Source organism: Moschus berezovskii, chromosome 5, assembly GCF_049115385.1.
Source record: "Moschus berezovskii isolate FMDL1 chromosome 5, NW_MosBer_1.0, whole genome shotgun sequence".
Lineage (NCBI taxonomy): Eukaryota > Metazoa > Chordata > Mammalia > Artiodactyla > Moschidae > Moschus > Moschus berezovskii.
Genome location: NC_142464.1, coordinates 26060314 through 26083585, shown reverse-complemented (window position 1 = coordinate 26083585; position 23272 = coordinate 26060314).

The following is a 23272-nucleotide window of genomic DNA, read 5'->3' as shown; positions in this document are numbered from 1 at the left end:
GTAGTATTCCATTGTGTATATGTACCACAACTTCTTTATCCATTCATCGGTCGATGGACATCTAGGTTGCTTGCATGTTTTAGCTACTGTAAATATGCTGCAGTGAACAATGGGATACATGTGTCTTTTTCAATTTTGGTTTTCTCAGGGTATATGCCTAGGAGTGGGATTGCTGGGTCATATGGTAGTTTTATTCCTAGTTTTTTAAGGACTCTCCATACTGTCTTCCATAGTGGCTGTATCAATTTATATTCCCACCAACAGTGCAAGGGCGTTTCCTTTTCTCTATACCCTCTCCAGCATTTATTGTTTGAGGACTTTTTGATGAGGGCCATTGTGACTGTTGTGAGGTGAAATCTCATTGTAGTTTTGATTTGCATTCTCTAATAATGAGCGATGTTGAACATCTTTTCATGTGTTTGTTAGCCATCTGTATGTCTTCTTTGGAGAAATGTCTCTTTAGGTCTTTTCCCCACTTTTTGATTGGGTTGTTTTTCTGGCATTGAGTTGTATGAGCTGCTTGTATATTTTGAAAATTAATCCTTTGTCAGTTATTTCATTTGCTATTATTATCTCCTACTCTGAGGGTAGTCTTTACACCTTGCTTATTATTTCCTTTGCTGTGCAAAAGCTTTTAAGTTTATTCAGGTCCCACTTGTTTACTTTTGCTTTTATTTCTGTTACTATAGGAGGTGGGTCATAGAGAATCTTGCTTTGATTTATGTCACCAAATGTTCTGCCTATGTTTTCCTCTAAGAGTTTCATAGTTTCTGGTCTTACATTTAGGTCTTTAATCCATTTTGAGATTATCTTTGTGTATGGTGTTAGGAAATGTTTTAATTTCATTCTTTACATGTAGCTGTCCAGTTTTCCCAGCACGATTTATTGAAGAGGCTGTCTTTGCCCCATTGTGTATTCTTGCCTCCTTTGTCAAAAATAAGGTACCCATAGGTGTATGGGCTTATTTCTGGGCTTTCTTTATCCATTGGTCTATATTTCTGTTTCTGTGCCAGTACCAAACTGTCTTGATGATCACAGCTTTGTAGTATAATCTGAAGTCAGGAAGGTTGATTCCTCCAGTTCCATTCTTCTTTCTCTGTACTGCTTTGGCTATTCAGGATCTTTTGTGTTTCCATATGAACTGTGAAATTTTTTGTTATAGTTCTGTGGAAAATGCCATTGGTAATTTGAAAGGGATCACATTGAATCTGTATTGCATTTGGTTGTATTGTCATTTTCACAATATTGATTCTTCCTACCCAGGAACATGGAATATCTCTCCATCTGTTTATGTCATCTTTGATTTATTTCCTTAGTGTCTTATAATTTTCTGTATATAGTTTTTTGTCCCCTTAGGTAAGTTTATTCCTAGATATTTAATTCTTTTTGTTGCAATGGTGAATGGGATTGATATCTTCTCTTGCTGATTTTTCATTGTTAGTATATAGAAATGTAAGTGATTTCTGTGTATTGATTTTGTATCCTGTAACTTTGCTAAATTCACTGATTAGCTCTAGTAATTATCTGACACTATTTTTAGGGTTTTCTATGTACAGTCCCTTGGACTGCAAGGAGATCCAACCAGTCCATTCTAAAGGAGATCGGTCCTGGGTGTTCACTGGAAGGACTGATGCTAAAGCTGAAACTCCAATACTTTGGCCACCTCTTGCGACGAGTTGACTCACTGGAAAATACTCTGATGCTGGGAGGGATTGGGGGTGGGAGGAGATGGGGATGACAGAGAATGAGATGGCTGGATGGCATCACCGACTCTGTGGACATGAGTTTGAGTGAACTCCGGGAGTTGGTGATGGACATGGAGGCCTGGCGTGCTGCGATTCATGGGGTCACAAACAGTCGGATACGACTGAGCGACTGAACTGAACTAAGGGTTAGTTCTCTGGTCCCCCACTGGCCGAGGGCAGGTCCAGTCCTACTAACGCTCCTGTTTTTCCCCTAGTTCCTTCATCCTACCAAGTTTGTGCAGTTCTATATATCCTTTTCCACTGGTCAGGTACTCGCATCTGCTCTCAGCTGGTGTTCTTCATGCATTTCTGTGTCTAAAGGTGTAGTCCTTTTGTTTCCGTGGAGAGAGATGTACTCCATGTCCACCTACTCCTCTGCCATCTTGTTCTCATCTGTGTTTAGCTGTTTCTAACCTACACACAGATCAGTCCAGCAAAGGATTTGGGTATTTTTTGAGATGGTGAAAGCAACATAAGTGGAAATAGCATTATGTATGGATGTGAGAGTTGGACTGTGAAGAAAGCTGATCGCTGAAGAATTGATGCTTTTGAACTGTGGTGCTGGAGAAGACTCTTGAGAGTCCCTTGGACTGCAAGGAGATCCAACCAGTCCATTCTAAAGGAGATCAATCCTGGGTGTTCATTGGAAGGACTGACGCTAAAGCTGAAACTGCAATACTTTGGCCACTTCATGCGACGAGTTGACTCACTGGAAAAAGACTCTGATGCTGGGAGGGATTGGGGGCGGGAGGAGAAGGGGATGACAGAGAATGAGATGGCTGGATGGCATCACCGACTCTGTGGACATGAGTTTGAGTGAACTCCGAGAGTTGGTGATGGACAGGGAGGCCTGGCGTGCTGTGATTCATGGGGTCACGGAGAGTCGGACACAACTGAGCGACTGAACTGAACTGAACTGAACTGAATGCACTCTCTTCAGGAAATAGATGTAGGGCAAAGAAATTCACTGGCTAGTGGCTAGCAGACCATGACTGTTTATTTTTGAATGTTCAGTCACCTTAGAATATCCATGCATCAAAAGGCATGTGGAATTCAAACCTTATCTAGGTTGACAGGCTCAGATTCCTAAAGAGCATAAACCTTTGGCATACAAACTAACAAAAATCATTAATTAACCAAAAGGACAAGACACAGCTTTACAAATGAGTTATACAATTTTCTTGTTGTGTGAATCTAGAAAAATTAATATAGGGACAAAGTGAATGCACCCAACAACTGAAGAACCAGAGAATTCCTTCTCCAGGAGATCTTCCCAACCCAGGGATTGAACCCGGGTCTCCCATACTTCAGGCAGACACTTACCGTCTGAGCCACCAGGGAAGCCCAGAGAAAAGTTAGAAAGTCTCAAACCCACAAGAAAGAATAAAAGCTATTTATTTATTGCTGTTGGGATGTTGTATTTAAACCACATCACAACTTTTAAAGAAATATTATTGTCTCCATTCTATAGATGAGGAAACTGAGGCCTGGGGAGTTAAAACAATTCTTGCAGAGTCAACTTGGTAGTGAGTGGCAGTGAGGCTCTGAAGTGGCCCTGTTTCAAATAAAGCACATGCCCCTGTGCTATCCATTGTATTGGGTTGACCAAAAAGTCCATTTGGGTTTTTCCATACTATCTTATGGAACAATCTGATCAAACTTTTTGTCCAAGCCAGTATCATCACCATAACTGCTCTAGTCTGTTGTACTGTATACGGACAGTGCCATTTTAAAGTACAGGAAATGAGGCAATGTAGAATGTGAGGGGTGGGGGTAGGGAGCATATGGACAGGACATTCGAACTGGTCCTTGAAAGACTCTCTTAGAAATCCTGTGATGGGCTCCTGAACTGTGCTTTCCATTCACACATATCTCATTGGCTATGTTTCAAAATAATGGCTGGGCACTTTAACAAGTTGGCACTTGCTCAGTATCTGAGGAGGATTGGTTCCAGCACCCTTGCAGATACTAAAATCCAAGGATGCTCAAATCCCCTATAAAATAGCTCAGTATTTGCACATGACATACACACATCCTCCTGTATACTTTATATCATCTCCAGATCACTTATAATACCTAATACCATGTAAATGCTATGTAAATAGTGTCCAATGTGCAGTGAATTCATGTTTTACTTCTTGGAACTTTCTAGAATTAAAGGGACTTCCCCAGTAGTCCAGTGGCTAAGACTCTGTGCTCCCAAGACAGGGGGCCTGAGTTTGATACCTGGCTAGGGAACTAGATCCCATGTGCTATAACTAAGATCAAAGATCCTATGTGCTGTGACCAATACCTAGCTCAGCCAAATAAATAAATATTTTTCATGTGTGTGTGTGCTCAGTTACGTCTGACTCTTTTTCAACCCCATGGACTGTAACCCACCAGGCTCAGAAAATTCCATGGAATTTTCCAGGCAAGAATACTGGAGTGGGTTACCATTTCCTCCTTCAGGGGATGTTCCCAATGCAGGGATCAAACCCACATCTCTTGAATCTCCTGCATTGGCAGATGGATTCTTCACCACTGCACCACCTGGAAAGCAGTTTGTTAAAAAAATATTTCCGGTCCATTGTTGGTTGAATCCATGGATATGGAATTCAAAGACATGGAGGGCCAACTGTATTTTTAATTTTCAATGTTTTTTATTTAAAAGATAGTATAATTTTCAGAGTCCAAATTCTAAAATATAGCAATGATTCCATAGGTCTGAAGTATCTCCACTTAAGCACCGTTCCTCTCAGAGCTTCAGTGAATAAAGACCTGCTCGCTGATCCTGTGTGCCTGGAATGGAGCGAAGTACTTTCCACTGAAGGATCCCTACAGCCACCCTGCAAGAAACCACTACCCACATCCTCTTCCACAGATTAGGAAAAAAAGTGACACTCAGAGAATTGTCCAAAGTCAGTGGGTGGAACCAGAAATCAAACCCAAGCCATGGGCCCTGCAGGGGCTATTCACACTGCTGGCCTTTGTTACAAAGGTTCAGGTATATTCCTGGGTGGGCAAGAACTTGACTGGGGGTGGTGAGAAATAGATGGGAGCCTGGGATCACTTCTCCTGTTAATTGCTTGAAAATGCTTACCTCCACACGGGGTTGATGTCACTGACCTCCGTACTCTCAGAGTAGAAACAGTGGCTATTAATGAAGCAGGAAATCATCCAATGACATAAGGACATCCCCTCGGTTTACTCTGCCCGCCCAGGATCCTGCCTGGCAGGTGCATGGCCACATGCCACATCCTGTCCTGTCCTCCCAGCTACAGCAGAGCAGTCAGGTCACTTACACATGGAGTTAGAAGGTTTGCGTTCACCTCAAAACCTTCCCTCTGTGTGAGCTGCAATTAACTCCACTCATTTCCATCCCACAGACTGGCCACCTTCTTCATATCCACCAGACAGTTAATACTTGACACGTAAAACATTCCTTCATTTTTTTGCATAGGAACAAACTCAGACATAGCAAGATTTCGTGCTAGCAACAAGGATTATTATTATCCTTATTGTATAGAAGAGAAAATATGGGATCCGAGAGGTTAAGTAGCTTGCCCAAGGGCACGCTGTTGGGAACTGTGCTGCCTGCCTGTCTGCCTGACTCCAGAGCCTACGTGTTGACACTGTCTCGACTGAGTTAGGGGCACCGACCAGACTAGAAGCAAGGGTTTCTGTATCTATTTCACAGCCCTTTCCAGTCATCATACTGCTCCCCTCCCTGAGATGAACTGAATGTTGCGTCATCATTTTCTAACGCATCTCAGTGCCAACACCATGAGTGTTTTACTAATGTGTGGGAGGAAGTAGCTGCCAAGGAAGGAGCTGTGGGACGTGGAACCATGGGGTGCTGGCCCTGATGGAAACCCCATATCTGATTTTCTTTAGATGGCTCCACTGCTCTGGCTTTTTAGTTCCTAACCTCTACCACTTCAGTCAGAGTGAAATGTCTTTTGTAGCACAACCACCTTCCTGCAAAATTAATCTTCTAGCTGAAAGATGACACAGTTTTCTCACAAGTGACTACCTTCAGTGCAGCTCATGGGGCACTGCTGGTTGTCCGCACAGGGGTGGTGGAAGCATCACTGAAGGTGTGACACATAGCTCCTGGTTGGAGCGTCGTCACATCTATCACACCCTGAGTTTACTCTGGCATTTGTTGGTTGTTTCCCTACTTCTGTTTTCTCTTCTCTAGATGACAGAAACCTGATGCTAATTAGTTAAAACACTGTTTCCCCAGTCATGAAAGGGATTTGGGTAGACTGGCCCCTCCCCGACCCCCACGCCCCAAGTTCCAGGATGAATTTGCTTGCTTAAGCTGATCAATTAGCAGGAAGTTGTTCAGGCATTGGCCTGCTACACAGACCCGGGCTGGGCAGAGTACTCCCCTTGATCCAAAATTGAGTCCTCCACCCATGCTTGTCCATACCAAGTAGATCTCCTAGTTACTTCTGAGAAAATGAACATAGAAACTCTCCCTTCCCTAGACAATGTAGTGTGAGGGTGACAGTTCTATGGCCATGACAGCCACCTGCCACCATCAGAGGAACATCTGAGAACATCAAAGAACTTTGGAGTCTGAGGATAAACTTGAGCCTGTGGGAAACAGAAAAAGATGGAGAGAACCTGGGACCTTGGAGACATGGCTGAGCTGCTGGATCAAGCCTCACCTGAAGCCAGTACTCTCCTGGCCTTTGAGTCATATGAACCAGGCAAGTCTCTCTGTAGTCTAAGCCGGCTTTCTGTCCCTGTGACACAGAGGACTGTGCTTCTGTTCTTGAAAGTTGCTTCCATGACTGATTTGTCTGTCTTTCCTCCACATCTGCTGACACTGTGCTTTGCTCAGACTAGGGGCAAACATGTTTTTGCAAAGTGAAAATACTTCACTATTCATGTTTCAATGCATCTGTGAAACCAGCCTGTGGTGCTATGGTGCTTATTGCACTCCTTGACACACAAACATTTTTCATAGCTAGACCTGTGCACTAATCTGTCATGACGAAGCTGAAAATATTTACAGTTTTCTAATGCACACTGAATGCTGCAGGCAGAAAGCACATAAGATAAGTGAGATTTGTGAGCTGTATTGTGTTACCCTAAACAGGAATGATTTTGGTCCATCAAGCACTAATCCAGCCTTTCAGAGAAAGGTGTGAATTTTTATTTGTTTCCTATTCCTTTACCCTAGAAGGAATTGTTACATTAAAAAGAATTCCTTGGGAAACTTCTAATTCATTAGAATTTTCTATATAACCAAAGGGAATAAATTTTTAGAATCTGTTGCTATGGTGGAATCATTACATACAACTGTATTACTGAACAATGTATATTTTTAGTGTCCATCTCTGAGGAATACAAAAACTTTTATAGCTTTTTGCATAAAGGATTATGATTTTGATGCCCGAAAAAGACCTGTGTCACCTTGAGTGGGTTGTTTAACTTCATTGAGCCAGATCTTCCTCTGTAAGATACAAGAGTGGGTCACGGGAAAGTTCTCTGTTTTAATATTACTTATCTGTTTACTATGCAAAATTGGCATTCTGAATATCCAATGGTGTTTTCTCCAAGGGACTCAGAAGGGATTGGAATTGCCCTTACTCATGAAGTGTTGTCTGGAGACTGGTGGAGGACTTCCCTGGTGGTCCAGTGGTTGAGAATCCACTTGCCAATGCAGAGGACATGTGTTTGAATCCTGCTTGGGTAAGATCTCACATGCCATGGAGCATCTATGACTGTTGTACACCACAACTGCTGAAGCCGTGGTCCAGAGCCCACGAGCCACAACTACTGAAGCCTGCGTTCTCTAGAGTCCATGCTCCATAACTAGAGAAGCCACCACAGAGGGAAGCCCACGCAACTAGAGTAGCCTCCACTCACTGCAACTAGAGAAAGCCCTCACTCAGCGGCAAAGACCCAGTGCAGCCAAATAATTAAATAAGTCTTAAAAAAAAAAAAGAGTCAGTGGAAGGAAATTTAAACAAGAAGGGACGGGCCGGTTCTCTTTGAATCAGTCTATCCGAAGAATTGTTTGAAATCTTCCTCTGTGCTTTACGCTGGCTAAGGGTGGAGGCAGGAAGTGTACCTGGCCCTCAGCTTGGACTGGTGGTTTGTTTGCAGAGACAAACCCAACATGCATGAAATAGTAACAGACGTGACAGTTCACAGTGAAATGCTGCTGTGGATGACAGAGACTCGGAAGAGCTGAAAGTGCTTATTGGGCTGGGGTTCTTGGAGGGCAGAAAGGTCAGGGGAGGTTTACAGAAGATGAAGGACTTGAGATGATCCTCAAAGAGAAGGCTTTGGAATGTGTGTGTGTGTGTGTGTGTGTGGGTGCGTGTGTGTGTGTGTGTGTGTGTACACACGTGCGCATGTGTGTGGGAAGAAGGCTCAAGGAAGATGAGATCTAATATTTGAGTCTTTGCTCTGCCTTGGCCTCTGGTGTAGTAGGCTGGGACTCCTGCCGCTACTGTATCTTTAAAGCTTTTTTTTTGGTGCTGTGGAAAATCACCAGGGCGGACTATTATGACTCTGACTTAAGCCTTGGCCTCAGAATGTGCACATTTCCTGCATGGCAATGCAACAACCACCATTAACATAAACCGCACATTAGGGAGCCAGTAAATAAATAAACCTTTACATTCCAGATCAATCCATCCAGCCTTGGACAATGACTTATGGCTTGCACTGCTAGGTTAAATATTAATCAAGGGTGCCCAAGTTAGCTTACACACAATTTCTGGAGGAAACACACAACAGCTATGAGCCTGGTCTGTGAACACAGCCTGGGCTGCTAAAATGAGATCATTTGGACATGAAGTAGTAGAAAGAGGAGGGAGAAACTGTGGAGTAAGATGACTTCAAAAAACTAAAAACCCACTCACTCAGATAACGTGGAATGCCGCCCACAATCATTTTTAAAGTTGACACAAATAATTAGAGAGCTACTCAAAGACTCCTAAGTCAGTTACATGTTCAATGCTCAGTAGTGTCTGACTCTTTGAGACCCCATGGAGTGCAGCACGCCAGGCTTCCCTGTCCATGACCAACTCCCAGAGCTTACTCAAACTCATGTCCATTGCATCAGTGATGCCATCCAACCATCTCATCCTCTGTTGTCCCCTTCTCCTCCTATCTTCAATTTTTCCCAACATCAGGGTCTTTTCCAATGAGTTAGTTCTTTGCATCCGGTGGCCAAAGTATTGGAGTTTCAACTTCATCATCAGTCCTTTCAATGAATATTCAGGACTGATTTCCTTTAGGATGGACTAGTTGGATTTCCTTGCAGTCCAAGGGACTCGCAAGGGTCTTCTCCAACATCACAGTTCAAAAGCATCAATTCTTCGGCGCTCAGCTTTCTTCACAGTCCAACTCTCACATCCATACATGACCACTGGGAAAACCATAGCTTTGACTATTTGGACCTTTGTTGGCAAAGTGATGTCTCTGCTTTTTAATATGCTGTCTAGGTTGGCCATAGCTTTTCTTCCAAGCAGGAAGCGTCTTTTAATTTCATGGCTGCAATCAGCATCTGCAGTGATTTTGGAGCCCCAAAAAGTAAAGTCTGTCACTGTTTCCCTTGTTTCTTCATCTATTTGCCATGAAGTGATGGGACTGGATGCCCTGATCTTAGTTTTCTGAATGTTGAGTTTTAAGCCAACTTTTCAACTCTCCTCTTTCACTTTCATCAAGAGGCTCTTTAGTTCTTCTTCACTTTCTGCCATAAGGATGGTGTCATTTACATATCTGAGGTTATTGATATTTCTCCTGGCAATCCTGATTCCAGCTTGTGCTTCATTCAGCCCAGCGTTTCTCATGATGTACTCTGTGTAAAAGTTAAATAAGCAGGGTGACAATATACAGCCTTGACGTACTCCTTTGCCTATTTGAACCAGTCTGTTGTTCCATGTCCAGTTCTAACTGTTGCTTCTTAACCTGCATACACATTTCTCAGGAGGCAGGTCAGGTGGTCTGGTATTCCCATCTCTTGAAGAATTTTCCATAGTTTATTGTGATCCACACAGTCAAAGGCTTTGGCATAGTCAGCAAAGCAGAAATAGATGTTTTTCTGGAACTCTCTTGCTTTTTCGATGATCCAGGAGATGTTGACAATTTGATCTCTTGTTCCTCTGCCTTTTCTAAATCCAGCTTGAACATCTGGAATTTCATGGTTCACATACTGTTGAAGCCTGGCTTGGAGAATTTTGAGCACCACTTTGCTAGTGTGTGAGATGAGTGCAATTGTGAGGTAGTTTGAATATTCTTTGGCATTGCCTTTCTTTGGGATTGGAATGAAAACTGAACTTTTCCAGTCCTGTGGCCACTGCTGAGTTTTCCAAATTTGCTGGCATATTGAATGCAGCACTTTCACAGCATCATCTTTCAGGATTTGAAATAGCTCAACTGGAATTCCATCACCTCCACCAGCTTTGTTCATAGTGATGCTTCCTAAGGCCCACTTGACTTCTTATTCCAGGGTATCTGGCTCTAGGTGAGTGATCACACCATCGTGATTCTCTGGGTCATGAAGATCTTTTTTTGTATAGTTGTTCTGTGTATTCTTGCCACCTCTTCTTAATATCTTCTGCTTCTGTCAGGTCCATGCCATTTTTGTCCTTTATCGAGTCCATCTTTGCATGAAATGTTCCCTTGGTATCTCTAATTTTCTTGAAGAGATCTCTAGTCTTTCCCATTCTATTGTTTTCCTCTATTTCTTAGCACTGATCCCTGAGGAAAGCTTTCTCATCTCTCCTTGCTATTCTTTAGAATTCTGCATTCAAATGGGTATATCTTTCCTTTCTCCTTTGCCTTTAGCTTCTCTTCTCAGCTATTTGTAAGGCCTCATCAGACAACCATTTTGTCTTTTTGCATTTCTTTTAATTAGAGGTGGTCTTGATCACTGCCTCCTGTACAATATTACCAACCTACCTCCATAGTTCTTCAGGCACTCTATCAGATCTAGTCCCTTAAATCTATTTCTCACTTCCACTGTATAATCATAAGGGATTTGATTTAGGTCATATCTGAATGGTCTAGTGGTTTTCCCTAATTTCTTCAATTTAAGTCTGAATTTGGCAATAAGGAGTTCATGAACTGAGCCATGGTTAGCTCCCAGTGTTCTTTTTGCTGACTGTATAGAGCTTCTGTATCTTTGGCTGCAAAGAATATAATCAATCTAATTTCCATATTGACCATCTAGTGATGTCCATGTGTAGAGTCTTCTCTTGTGTTGTTGGAAGGTGGTGTTTGCTATGGCCAGCACATTCTCTTGGCACAACTCTGTTGGCCTTTGACCTGCTTCATTTTGTACTCCAAGGCCAAATTTGCCTGTTACTCCAGGTAGTTCTTGACTTCCTACTTTTGCATTCCAGTCCCCTATAATGAAGAAGACATCTTTTTTGGGTGTTAGTTCTAGAAGATCTTGTAGGTCTTCATAGAACCATTCAACTTCAGCTTCTTCAGCATTACTGGTTAGGGCATAGGTTTGGATTACTGTGATATTGAATGGTTTGCCTTAGAAACTAACAAAGATCATTCTATTATTTTTGAGATTACATCCAAATACTGCATTTTGGAGAAGGAATGGCAACCCACTCCAGTACTCTTGCCTCGAAAATACCATGGACAGAGTAGCCTGGTAGGCCACAGTCCATGGGGTTACAAAAAGTCTGACACAACTGAGCGACTTCACTTTCACTGCATTTTGGACTCTTTTGTTGACTATGATGGCTACTCCATTTCTTCTAAGGTATTCTTGCCCACAGTAATAGATATAATGTTCATCTGAGTTAAATATTCTAAGAGAACTGTATCCAGGAATATCCATAATATCAGCTTCCTTTCTAAAATGCTCTATGGTTTATATCCTTTGTTGATATCAAGTCAGTGACCCTGAGAGGTAGGCCTTATATCCATTTTAAGATGAACAAAACATGTGTCAGAGAAAAGACATTCTTTATTATTCCTTATTATTAAAGTCGCTAGCTGGAAGGACAAGTACCCATTTTTATAAAGAGATTTAAGAACAAACCCAAGCGTGAACCTGCCTAACCACATACCAAGAGACTGTTGTCCCACACTGTAGCTTTCTGAAACAAATTACAGTACACCTAAACAGTGGAATACTTAGCATTAAAATCTATTCTGAGGACCCATGTCTATTAACATGAAAGGATATTCATACTATACTGCTGAGTTAGACAAGCAGCCACTGATCAAATGTGGGTTGTCTATTTGAAAATAAAAAATATTTGCATACCACAAACAAAACAAAAACCAAAGATGTATCCAAGTATAATCAAAAGATCACTAATAATGTAGAATTATGGGTGTTTTATGCTTACCTTGTTCTGATTTTTATATCTTAAAATTTTTCTGGTTTGAGATTTTGCTTTTGAAATAAGCATTAAAAATCAAAACAAGAACGAAAAAGACAAATTCTACAGGAAAAGCTAAGAGCCTTCCAGCATTAAAATGGTCATCCCAAAGATTTATCTCAGTATTTGGAATTTCTACCATTATCACTTTTTGGATGAGAGCTATTTCAAAAGACATATATTCCTGGGGCAGTGACACTAATTTCCACTCTCACATCCTTGTGGCTTAGAGACAGATGAGCCAACTCCCATGAAGAGAGGCCTGGAGCAGGTCTTGCAGGAATTTCACATTTGCCCCGAGTACAGGGGCAGCCCTCAAGGAGGACAGGGCTTCTCAGGGAGGGCTTGAGAAGCATAAACTCCTGGATCTCAGATGGAGGTAAAAGGAGATCGGAAAAGGAAGCAGGAAAAGTGATGCACCTGCTCTTGGTGAGGGAGAGGGGATGACCGGATGGACTGGATGAACCCACAGACCATCTCAGCAACTGGCCTGAGCTACTGTTAAGTGTTAGTGAAGTCGGTGGAACCATGTCTTTAGGCTGGTAAAGTCAAGCCCTGGACCTAGGTGCAGAATTAATCAGACTGAGGGGCCAAGGGATTAACCTCTGTAAGGAAGTGGGGGGGTGGTGTCAAGATGGAGGCTGGAGTGGGTAGGAGCCCTTGAGGAATTAACAGTGGCGCCACCTGAGTTGTGGCCTTGTTATTTGACATGGTGCTTTCTGTTGTTGTTTAAACTCCTAGAATCAAGAGTTTCCATTATTGGCAACAGAAGCCTCCTAATGAGCCCACCCACACTTAATGAGCACACGTGTGGGCCAGGCGTTGTGTCTCAGCGCTGCGTGTATTACTCCGTTTAGTCCTCACACAGCCCCACGACAAACACACCATTGTCAGCCTCTGCTGGAGTACAGGGAAGGGCGGCCTGGGGAGGTTCAGGAACGTGCCCCCATTACACATCCGTGGAGAGGCCGGTGTGTGTTTGAACGCAGACTAGTTGACTTGGGAGTCCCAATCTGAGCCTCTCAACAGTGGTTCTATTCACTCTCACGTTTAATTAGGTAAACATGTGCATTGCTCAGTTGATGTATTTTATCCAGGATTTATTAGTAAGTGAAAAGAAAGTATTGAGCCACACTTTCAAAGCACGTTCTCTTCTTCATGCAGTCTGGTCTCCTCTGCAAAAGGCCAAAATCCATGTATCTAGTTTGTTTAGAGGGGTGGGAGGGGGAAAGAGGTGAGTAGGGAGGGATACAGCCTAAGAAGTTCAACTCCTGGCTCTTGAGCAGGGTATCAAATTTCTTGAGCCTCAGTTTCATCATCTGAGATAGGGGCAGTGGGGGAGACCATCTCCAAGACATGGAGACTTTTACAGTGCATAAAGCACCTAACACTAAGTCTAGCTAGTTAAAAACTAGCCAGTTAAAGAGAAGAAGGTACTATACTTACTGGAAAACATGGTCCTGTGCTAGGAACCCAGGATTGGGAGTTCAGGCTGACCAGAATTCGATTCTTGCCTTAGTTTCCTGCTTTCTCCCTAAAATGAAAATAATTATCCACTATATATATTCGACCTCCATTCTGGACCATAAACTGAGATTATAATGAGTTGATTCTATACTATTCTCTATATATTTATTCTCCAGATAATAGTCTTAGAAATTATAATCTAGTAGAGAGACAGAGCCAAAAAACAGACAGTAATATGGTCCATGAAATTCTAAGATGGAGAAATTCAGGGTTCAGAGGACTGCATGGGAGTTAGATTCAGCCTTGGCTTGGAGGGTCAGGAGTGGCTCCCTGAGGAAGGGGCTTTTCAGGTGAGCACTGAACCATGAGCAGGAGGGCTCCAGGTTGAAGTTGGCACAGGGAAATAGCAAAGAATACTTGGGTCTCAGATTTGGGGAAGTAAAATACGACAATGCATATGAATTGGTTAATGTAGTACCAGCAATTTGTCTCTGCACTTTAAATGGTGGTAATTTCCTTATTTTATAACTCTTGAAATACATGTATTTCTCTATTCACATTTCTAGCTTCAGAATGAATGTTCTCCATTAACTCTGCAGTGGTTTTCTGACTCTCAGAAGCATTACTTTAGATGCGCTCCTAAAAAAATCACGCCATCCTCTGCAGTGTTCAAGCAGCAGGGAAAGGACGCCCTTCTTCCCTTCCTCACAGAAAACAAGCGGCAGGGAGAACAGAGCCTCAGTAAGTGAAGATAAAGAAGGCTGGCCTTTTGCTGAGGTTGCAGAAACTTATCCATGACTCCCTTTACCGATGGTTCCATTAATTTTCAGTTCATCAGACAGGAAGAGAAAGCATAGAATTTTATAATAGTTAAGTGGTCTGCTCATGTTCGCCCTACAGACAAAGCCTAGCGGTGTGTGGTTTTACTTCTGCTCTCTGGGCAAGTAACCTGCATCTTGATGTATATTTATGATGCTTCAGAATAATTTCTCCCTGAATCTGATTCTGTACACTCATTGGATTATTAGAGGAAGACAATATTCAGTTCTGGGGATAACATCTTAAGAGAGATATGAACCAAGTGAAGTATTGTATATGCACAGGAGAAGGTCATAGGGAGGTAATCATAACAAAAGTCAGGAGAGTGGGGAGAGGGGATGCTATGATTGGGAATGGACACCCTGGAAATTTCCAGAATCTAGCCATAATGTAAGTGCTCATTTTATAATTATTTTTAATTGTACATTTATGTTTTTTACATACTTTTCTGTATATAAAAATGTAAAAATAAATCCTATGACCTTCTGAACAAATGGTGGCCTATCAAGCAAATCATTAATAAAATCATTCTCTAATGAACTTCCAGAAAGAAAATCTTTCTCCAAGAGCCTCTGTTAAGTGCTTCATTTATCTCTAATTTCAAGACCTTTGAGCACCACTGGTTTTGCTATAACCAGGAAAGGCTTCTTTTCAGATACATCAGCGTATCTGGCTCTAATTCTCTGACAAGCAGGTTAGAGGGCTGTAGGGATTTTCCCTCTCTGCTAACCTGTTTCTTGTGAACAAAACAAGTTGGTGGGATCTGGTGTGGACTAGAAAACCAGTGTGTTTCTGAAATGAGGGTAATTGTTTCTAGAGGAACCTGGAAACATTAACCAGAGTCCTCCGGGGAGGGCCGCTTGACAGATTATATTTTTGCTTCTTACTTGTGCAGATTAGGAATAAAATTGGAGATATGCCTTGAGTTTCCCCCTCTCCTACAGTTCAAAATCTATTAAACAAAGCAATATAAAAATCTAAAATACAGGAATGTGTTGTACATTTTTGTTGCTCTCATGAAGGAGCTTGTGGCTTTGTTATTCTAAGTGGTTAGAAATTTTCAGGCACAGGTTTTCAAATACCAGAATCACTCCCTCAGTTGCCCTCTGCCACCTCAGAGCCACTGTGGCTCCTGGAGAATAATGTCTGACACTCACTCTCTTTATAAACACTTCATGAAGAGAACACTAAATTAGAATAAATTATTTTAGGAGTTAAATGTTACATTTCCCTCACAGCTCCAGTCAAAGTTAATTGCTTTTAGGAAATAAGGAGGATAGAGAAATGAGTTAAATATGCTTTTCCATGAGAAAGCCATCAACAAAATCTAGAATGTAGGAAACTAGAGAACAAACAACTTAAGGTTCCTCAATAAGCAAACTGTAAGAAAAAGAAAAAAATTAAGAGACTTTAGAGTACATCAACCAAATGCAACTAATCAGGTAAAACATACATTAAAGAAACTAATAAGAGAATTGGGTAAATTTGACTACTACCTGGATATTTGATGATATTAAGCAACTATTATTAATTTTGTAGTATAGAAATAGTTCCCTTTCTCTCATACCTGGGGTCTAGAGGTGACCAGATTCACACTGATTTAGACATTTACTAGGAAAAAACAGAACACACGAACAAACCTGTGTGTTATGGGCTGAATTGTATCCCCCACAAATTCATATGTCGAAGTTTTAACACCCAGTATGACTGCACTGGGAGACAGGGCCTGTAAGGAGGCAATTTAATGAAGCCAGAGACTTCCCTGGTCTAGTGGTTAAGACCCCGTGCTCCCAATTCAGGGAGCCCAGGTTCAGTCCCTGGTCAGGGAGCCAAGATTCCACACCTGACTCGGCGGCCAATAATAGTAACAATAATAAATGAGATCATATGGGTGGGCTCCTAATCTGACTGGTACCTTAAAAGGAAGAGATGCCAGAGCTCTCTCTGTCCAACTACTCACACAGAGAGATTGTATGCGGACATAAGGGGAAGGCAGCCGTCTACAAGACAGGCAGAGAGGCCTCCCCACAAACAGAATATTTTTGGAACTCTGATCTTCAACTTAAGAGTCTCCAGAACTGTGAGAAAATGAATTCCTGTTGTGTGAGTGGCCCAGCCAGCAGTGTATCCTTATGGCAGAGTGAGAAGACTGATGCCCTGTGCCGTCCGCTTTAAAAAGCCACCATCTTCCACGTTCTGTTTTTGGTGTTCATGTCCCAGGCACTGTACAGGGTTTATTTTCTAAAGTTAAATGATGCTGATCACTTAATCCAGTGAACAGACTTGAGAACTCACTATGTGCCAGGAATCAGTCTAGACTCCAGGAATACGGAAGAGAATGAGACCATATCCTATCCTCAGGAAGTTTATACCCTAGTGGAGAAAGGAAACGGCGCTGGTGAGGGAACTCTGGTGCCCCAAGGCAATTCATATTTCACATGAGAGATTTAACATTTCTTTCCATTCTCTTAAATGAACAGATCAGTGAACATCTCTATGACCATGTTAATCAAGAACATAACCAACAGGAAGAAACTCTTTCTCGTCTCTTTTTAAAAATTGCCAAATTTAACACAGATCTAAGTTAAATGAGATTCACAATCTGCGAAAAAGCTAACTAAAGGCTCTTTTAAAAACAAAAAACTATTCAAGCAAAGAAAGAAAAGAAAAGAATTGCTTCAGGAGATTATACAATAAACGACTTGTCAGACCAATGTTGGGAAAGCAACCCAGCCCTTCCACATGCATACCTAGACGAACCGCCAAATTCTGAGAGCCACGGTCCCCTTGCTGTGTTGCAGCCTGGAAACCCTCTGGGAGGTAAGCTGGGGCAGAGTTACCTTTCTCTCAGTGGTCAGTGTCTGGCAGTGTCCATTGACCAATATCTGAAAATCCTTTTGTTTTTTTTCATGTGTTTTGTTCAATTTTTCAGTTGTTTGTGATGTGTATTCATTTCCTAGGACTGCTGTAAAAATTTACAAACTGGGTGGCTGAAAACAACAGAAAACGATAGCAATTTACTCTGCCGTAGTTCTGGAGGCCAGAAATATGAAATCAAGGTGTCAGAGGACATGCCTTCTGAAGGTTCTAGTGGAGAATCCTCTTCCAGCTTCTGGGGGCTGCCCTGGTGTTCCTAGGATGTTCTGGCATCACCTCCGTCTCTGCCTCCATCCTCACACCACCTTTCTTCTGAGTGCCTGTGCTAACTCCTTTTGTTTCTCTCTCATAAAGACAGTTGTGACATTTAGGGCCCACCTACATAATCTCCTCATCTTCACATTCTCAATTTATACATCTGAAAGTAAGGTGACTTTTTTCTTTTTTTCAAGGAAGGTAACATTTACTAGCCTAGGGATTAGGACTTGATATCTTTGTGGGGACATGATTCATCCTGTTACAAGATGTAAGAGTAGATTAGGCCCCTGTTGTTCCGTTTTATCCAGAAGCAGAAGACTGGTGAGGAAGTACAGGATGGGGTAAGAAAAAGGTGTATGGAATGAGGAAGAAAGAAATTCCAGAGCTTTTGTCCGCCAAATAATCTGTTTAAACATTTTGTACTGAATATCTAATATGTGTTGAGGACATAGGATTGAACAAAATATCCTTGCCTTCACGGAGCTAAGAATAGAATGGAATTAAGGTCTAGGAAATGCAGGTAAGCAAGTGTCTGGAATTTATCCTAAATTAGTTTACTAAATCCTCACAAGATGAGTATTATTGCCTATATTTTATGGATTGGAAAACTGACTTTCAAAAGGGTCAAGTGATCTTCCCAATGTCACAGAGTCAGTAAGTTGTAGAGTTGGGAATTGAAGCCCAGTCTGGCTAACTCTAGAGTGAGGTCCTTCCAGTGACCCTACAAGGCTTCCCCGTCAATCAGTTTAGACAGTAAGAATCATCATGTTTTTGTGGACTCAAGGCTCACTTCTTTATTTATGAGGTAAAGCTTTCTGACCCCAGGAAAGGTCTAGATTGGTTTCACAAAATGGGCAATTGAGGCCATAACTGGAAATATCCATTACTTGATAATTATTTCCACTATTACTCTGAAAACAAAGGATGTTGTATCTCACCACCAGGTTATACGAGATCATGAATGAACAAAATATGTTAGGATTGATCAGGAAGAGAAACACAGAACGGGAACCCAGTCCAATAGTTAACATTACCACTACTGACATCAGGCCAGAAAACCTTTCAACTTTGGGGCAACACGGCCAATTTAAATAAGTCTCTCAAACTCTAAGATACCTCTCTACCTCCTCCACCCCCACCTCTATCTCTGTGCTCTGCCAGATTAGTGAGGCCATTTCGAAGGAAGGAAAAGTATCCTAGTGAATAGCCTGCCTCTCTGTTAACAATGAACCTACTTATTCTCACTATCCTTTCTTCTCGGGTCCTCTGTAAGATAAAAAGGTAAAGTTGTTTATCATCTATTGCAGTACCTGGCATCAAATATCGGTGACATTGATACAGGAGGATAAGAGAGCTCGTTCAAGGTGAAATGGATGATACTGTTTGGCCTGTTTATCACCCAGCATGAGGGGAGGAAGGAAGGGGAACAGGGAGGGTGGAGCAACATGCCTCACAAAGGGAGATGGGTGAGCCATGCCAAGAGCCATCCCTTCCCAGGACACCAAAGAAGCCATTGTTACCAACTCTGCTTTCACCTCCACAGGAGACATGTGATGTCGGTTTAGAGGCTTATTTCCACTGCAGAAATAAGCAGTTCATCCTGACCCAGGGGAGCCTGGAGATCACACATGCCCAGCCCCTGCTGGGACACGGGCTCCAGTGAATCTCCGTCACACGTGGTGGGTCTGCACCCCTCAGGGTGGCCTCCACTGCTTCCTAAAACTCTTGGGTCTCTATGTAAAACGGTGGAGCTTGTGATGTGGTGGACCACTTATTCTCTCCCCCAGCTCCACATAAAGTGGTCAGTTTTCCAGCATTAAGGCCCCCTCATCAAAATTGATGGAGAGGCAGATGGCAGGAAGATTTCGTTGCTTTGGATTCTCTGGCAGGTGGGCAGCTGGAAAGGTACTTGAGGCTGAGTTCCCTGGAGACTGAGCTCCACACAGATCTTGGCACTGGGAAACATTTGTATTCTTTGACTCACCTGCTACTTGGTGGAGGAAATCCAGTTGGAGGTTGGGAAGGAAAGATAGCAAGCAAGATGGGGTTTGTATTACACGAGCCAGGGGCACGGAGACAAGAAGTAGAGGGCATGGGGCCACTGAGAGGAATTTTAGAGTCCTTGTCTCATGTCTTGAGGCCCCGGGGGAAGTGATATACTCACTAGGAACCAGTGCTGACTAATGCCTGGAGACTGCACTTCTAAGCTGATGGAGTCTGGGATGAATAAATATAACACGTGAACAACCCCCCCATCCTTCTGGCCAGTGTTAATTTTCTAAAAAAATACCTTCTGGAGAGAGAGTGCCCCCAGATATCCAGTAGCTTAAAAAGTAGCAATATGAATGTTAAGCTGACATCTCAGGAAGGAGGCAGCTCCATATGGTGAGAAGATGTTTAGTGTGGGCTCCAGGCACCTCAGACCAAATAAACAGGCCCTGAACTTCTTGGCAGCCCCAGCCAAAGTCGGCACCAGGTCTTCTGTTCAATGAAACTGAAGGGTGCAATTAACAATTTCCGTGACTTGAACTTCATTGGCTTCAAAGTTACAAGAGGGTAAACAAGTAGGATGGAAAAGGGAGATGCTGGTTCAGAGAAGAAAGAATAAGTCTAACCACAGGGAAAGCGGTCAGAAATGTGATACCCTTTTAGTGAGAGCCCAGGGAGACCCCAAATTGCCAAACCACTGCATCCGAGGAGGCACTGCTTGGGACTGGAGCTTCCAGCAGACTTGAAAGGGCTCATTTGTTTTACCAGGGGCTGAAGCTGATGGGGTAAACATCAGGATCTGACTGATGCTCAGGCAAGCAGTCTTTCCCTGTCATCTAGGAAGCTCTTGGTAATTTCCCACCACAATGTGCCATGCAGAGCCCTATGTGCATGTATTTGAGGTAGGGTGTAGGGGAAGGGATGGCCCCTCTGTGCTTTTAAAACCAAGCTAAGAGTTTTCTTGGCTTGGTGTTTATACCACAGAGTCATCAGAGAGAGGTGAAGGCATCAAAATTTTCTCTGTACTAAAACCTATGCTAAAGATGAATTTCTGTTCTTCCTGTAACTCAAGCCTCCCCAGCCCTCCCCACTCTAACAGGATTAGATTTGTGGCAATAGCCTGAACATCACAGGCTTCCTCCCCTCTCCCTTCGCTTTCCACCCCTCCCCCACACTCCCTCCCCTGCCAGCTTCATGGCCCCCCACTAAAGTCTCACCCAGTTTCAGATACTCCCCAGTGGGGTCTCCTGTGACCTCAGGAACAACCCTTTTATGGTCTTCTGTTCAGGGTTCCCTGGTTGGGGACCGAGAAGCCACCTGAGGGTGGCTGAGCGTCTCCTCACCTCCTCACACCTCCAGTGTTCTCGACAGTCCAGATTCCCCCGAGGGTCTCCAGTTCCTCGTGGCCCAAATCAGCAGGAGGCCGAGGAGCTGCTGCACTTCCCGCAGTTCTCCGTCGGTGATGCCACCTCCCCCTATTTCTGTCACTTTTGCCTCCTAGGTAGTGATGATCAAGCTGCCAGGTCAGGCATCACCTTATGAGAATGTATCCTTCAGCTTCTGCCTGTAGCCCTCCCTTTTGCTGCAGTCCAGACAATTCAGAAGGCTAGGCAGGCAGATCAGCCTTCTCAAACGTTAGCATTTATCAGAATCACCTGGAGGCTTTGTGAAGCCCTTCTGGGTTTTAAGCCCAGACTTTCTGATTTTGCAAGTCTGGAGTGGGACTCAAGATTTACATTTCTAATGAATTCCCTGATGATGCTGAGGCTGCTGGTCTGAAGACCACATTGTGAGAACCACGGCTCTGGATCAGTGCTGGGCTGACCCAGGCAGGACTCCTGTCCCAACCACTGTCTTGCTGATGGCTCCTGCCAGCCAACAGGACAGACATGCCTGGACACGTGTGGATCTTTGGAGAGGGTCCAATTTAGGTTCAAGCTCCAATACCGTCAAAGAGGAGAAAATGCTGATCCTCCTATTTTTGCTTTTAAAGCGACATTACTTGCCTGGATTATAGCAATTTAGGATTTGATTTAGGAATTTCAAACTCGCATGTGATTTATGTGTGAATGGGGCTTCCCTGGCGTCTCAGGAAATAAAGAATTTGCCTGCATTGTAGGAGACCTGGGTTCAATCCCTGGGTTGGGAAGAGCCTGTGGAGGAGGGCATGGAAACCCATTCCAGTATTTTTGCCTCGAGAGTGCCATGGACAGAGGAGCCTAGCGGGATGCAGTCCATGGGGTCACACAGAGTTGGACATGACGACAACTAACACTATGCGTGAATGGTTGAACACCACCATCCTGGGGGTGGGGTGGGTGGGGTGTGCTTAAATGTTGGAGATAACCATTGGTGTGGCCTCCTCCCTCTCACTACAGAGAGCATTAATTTGGGGGATATATCACCATGTTTTTCTCTTGGTGAATTGGTAATGTTAGGGATGTGTGGGAGGTCTGAATGATGAAATAAGAGAAGTTGTAAAGCCAGGGAGAGGAATGAGGGGAAGAGGACTAAATGGATGCCTTCACATGTCCAGTCTTTGAGGAATACACTCAAAGCTATTGTTTCATCATGGATTAAATGGGCTTAGTGCAAAGGGCATTCCTGGGAGTCTAAACCATGTCAAATGGTTCCATGTTATGAGAAGATGCAAACTAACTTACCTACAAACTGGAACTCAACTTGCTGCAAATTAGAGATTTCAGTAAATGTGTTGAAGTTCTTTTGTCAGAGATGAACATTCTGTTGCTCTCATATATTTATCATCTGTCTTGCTATGGGAGAAGCACACATTAAATCTGGCACTTGCGAGGCTGTTGAATTATTGCTGTTATGATTGGGTTTCCCACGTCTTTCCCATGGAATTACAGAGCTCATCACTATGGCATCTGCTGGGCCTGCGATGGATCAAAGCGGAAGTTAGGATGGAAAAGCAAGGCTCCTGGAGACAGCTTATCTAGTGTGAAGTCTGCTCTTCTGGTTTGTCCCAACTTTGGAGTTTGGCAGCAATGGGACAGGCACAGAGCTCTGGGAAAGGAAGTGTGTGAAAACTGAATCTCCCCAGTGTCATGAACCCCTGGGATCTTCAAGGTCATCTCATTTAATCCCTCTACACTGCAGACAAGAAACTGATATCCAGAGAGTCAATAACCACACGGCCTGAGTGTGGCCACCTGGAACCAGTTTCGGGTGTTAGCCGTGGAGCTGCCTCAAGCTGGCCTCCTGCAGAGTGTCCAGGGGCCCACCAGGGCTTGAGGAAGCTAGCACGTGCTAGGTGAGATCAGTTTAGCAAATGCTAGCTTAATCGTTACATGAGTATATTTTTGGTAGAGTCCTCTTAAGCTTTAGTATGAGATATGTGAGTCTCCAAGAGAGGATATGGTAGACAGCTTCTTGTTTCCCCTCAGCATTTGGTAGAAATAATACTCCGTGGCATTCCCTTTGGGAAATACTGTGTCATGTACATAGTTCTTCAAGAGACCCCACTGGATCTGTGCCCTTTAAACAGTGCAGAAGGGCCTCCATCTGTGTCCTTACACAGGCCCAGTAAGTATTTAGCACAGGCACTTGCCCGGCGCACATCCTCCACTGCTTCCCTCTTGTAGCTCTGGGCATTCTTGTCCCTCTGCCAGCACTGCCCGCCTCATCTACTCCTCACTAGGTTTCAGCAACACGGTCTCCTGTCGCCTCGGCAAACCAAGGCCTCTTTCTGCCTTCTTGCTCCACAATGACCCGCCTCCTGTGGCCGTCTTCTAA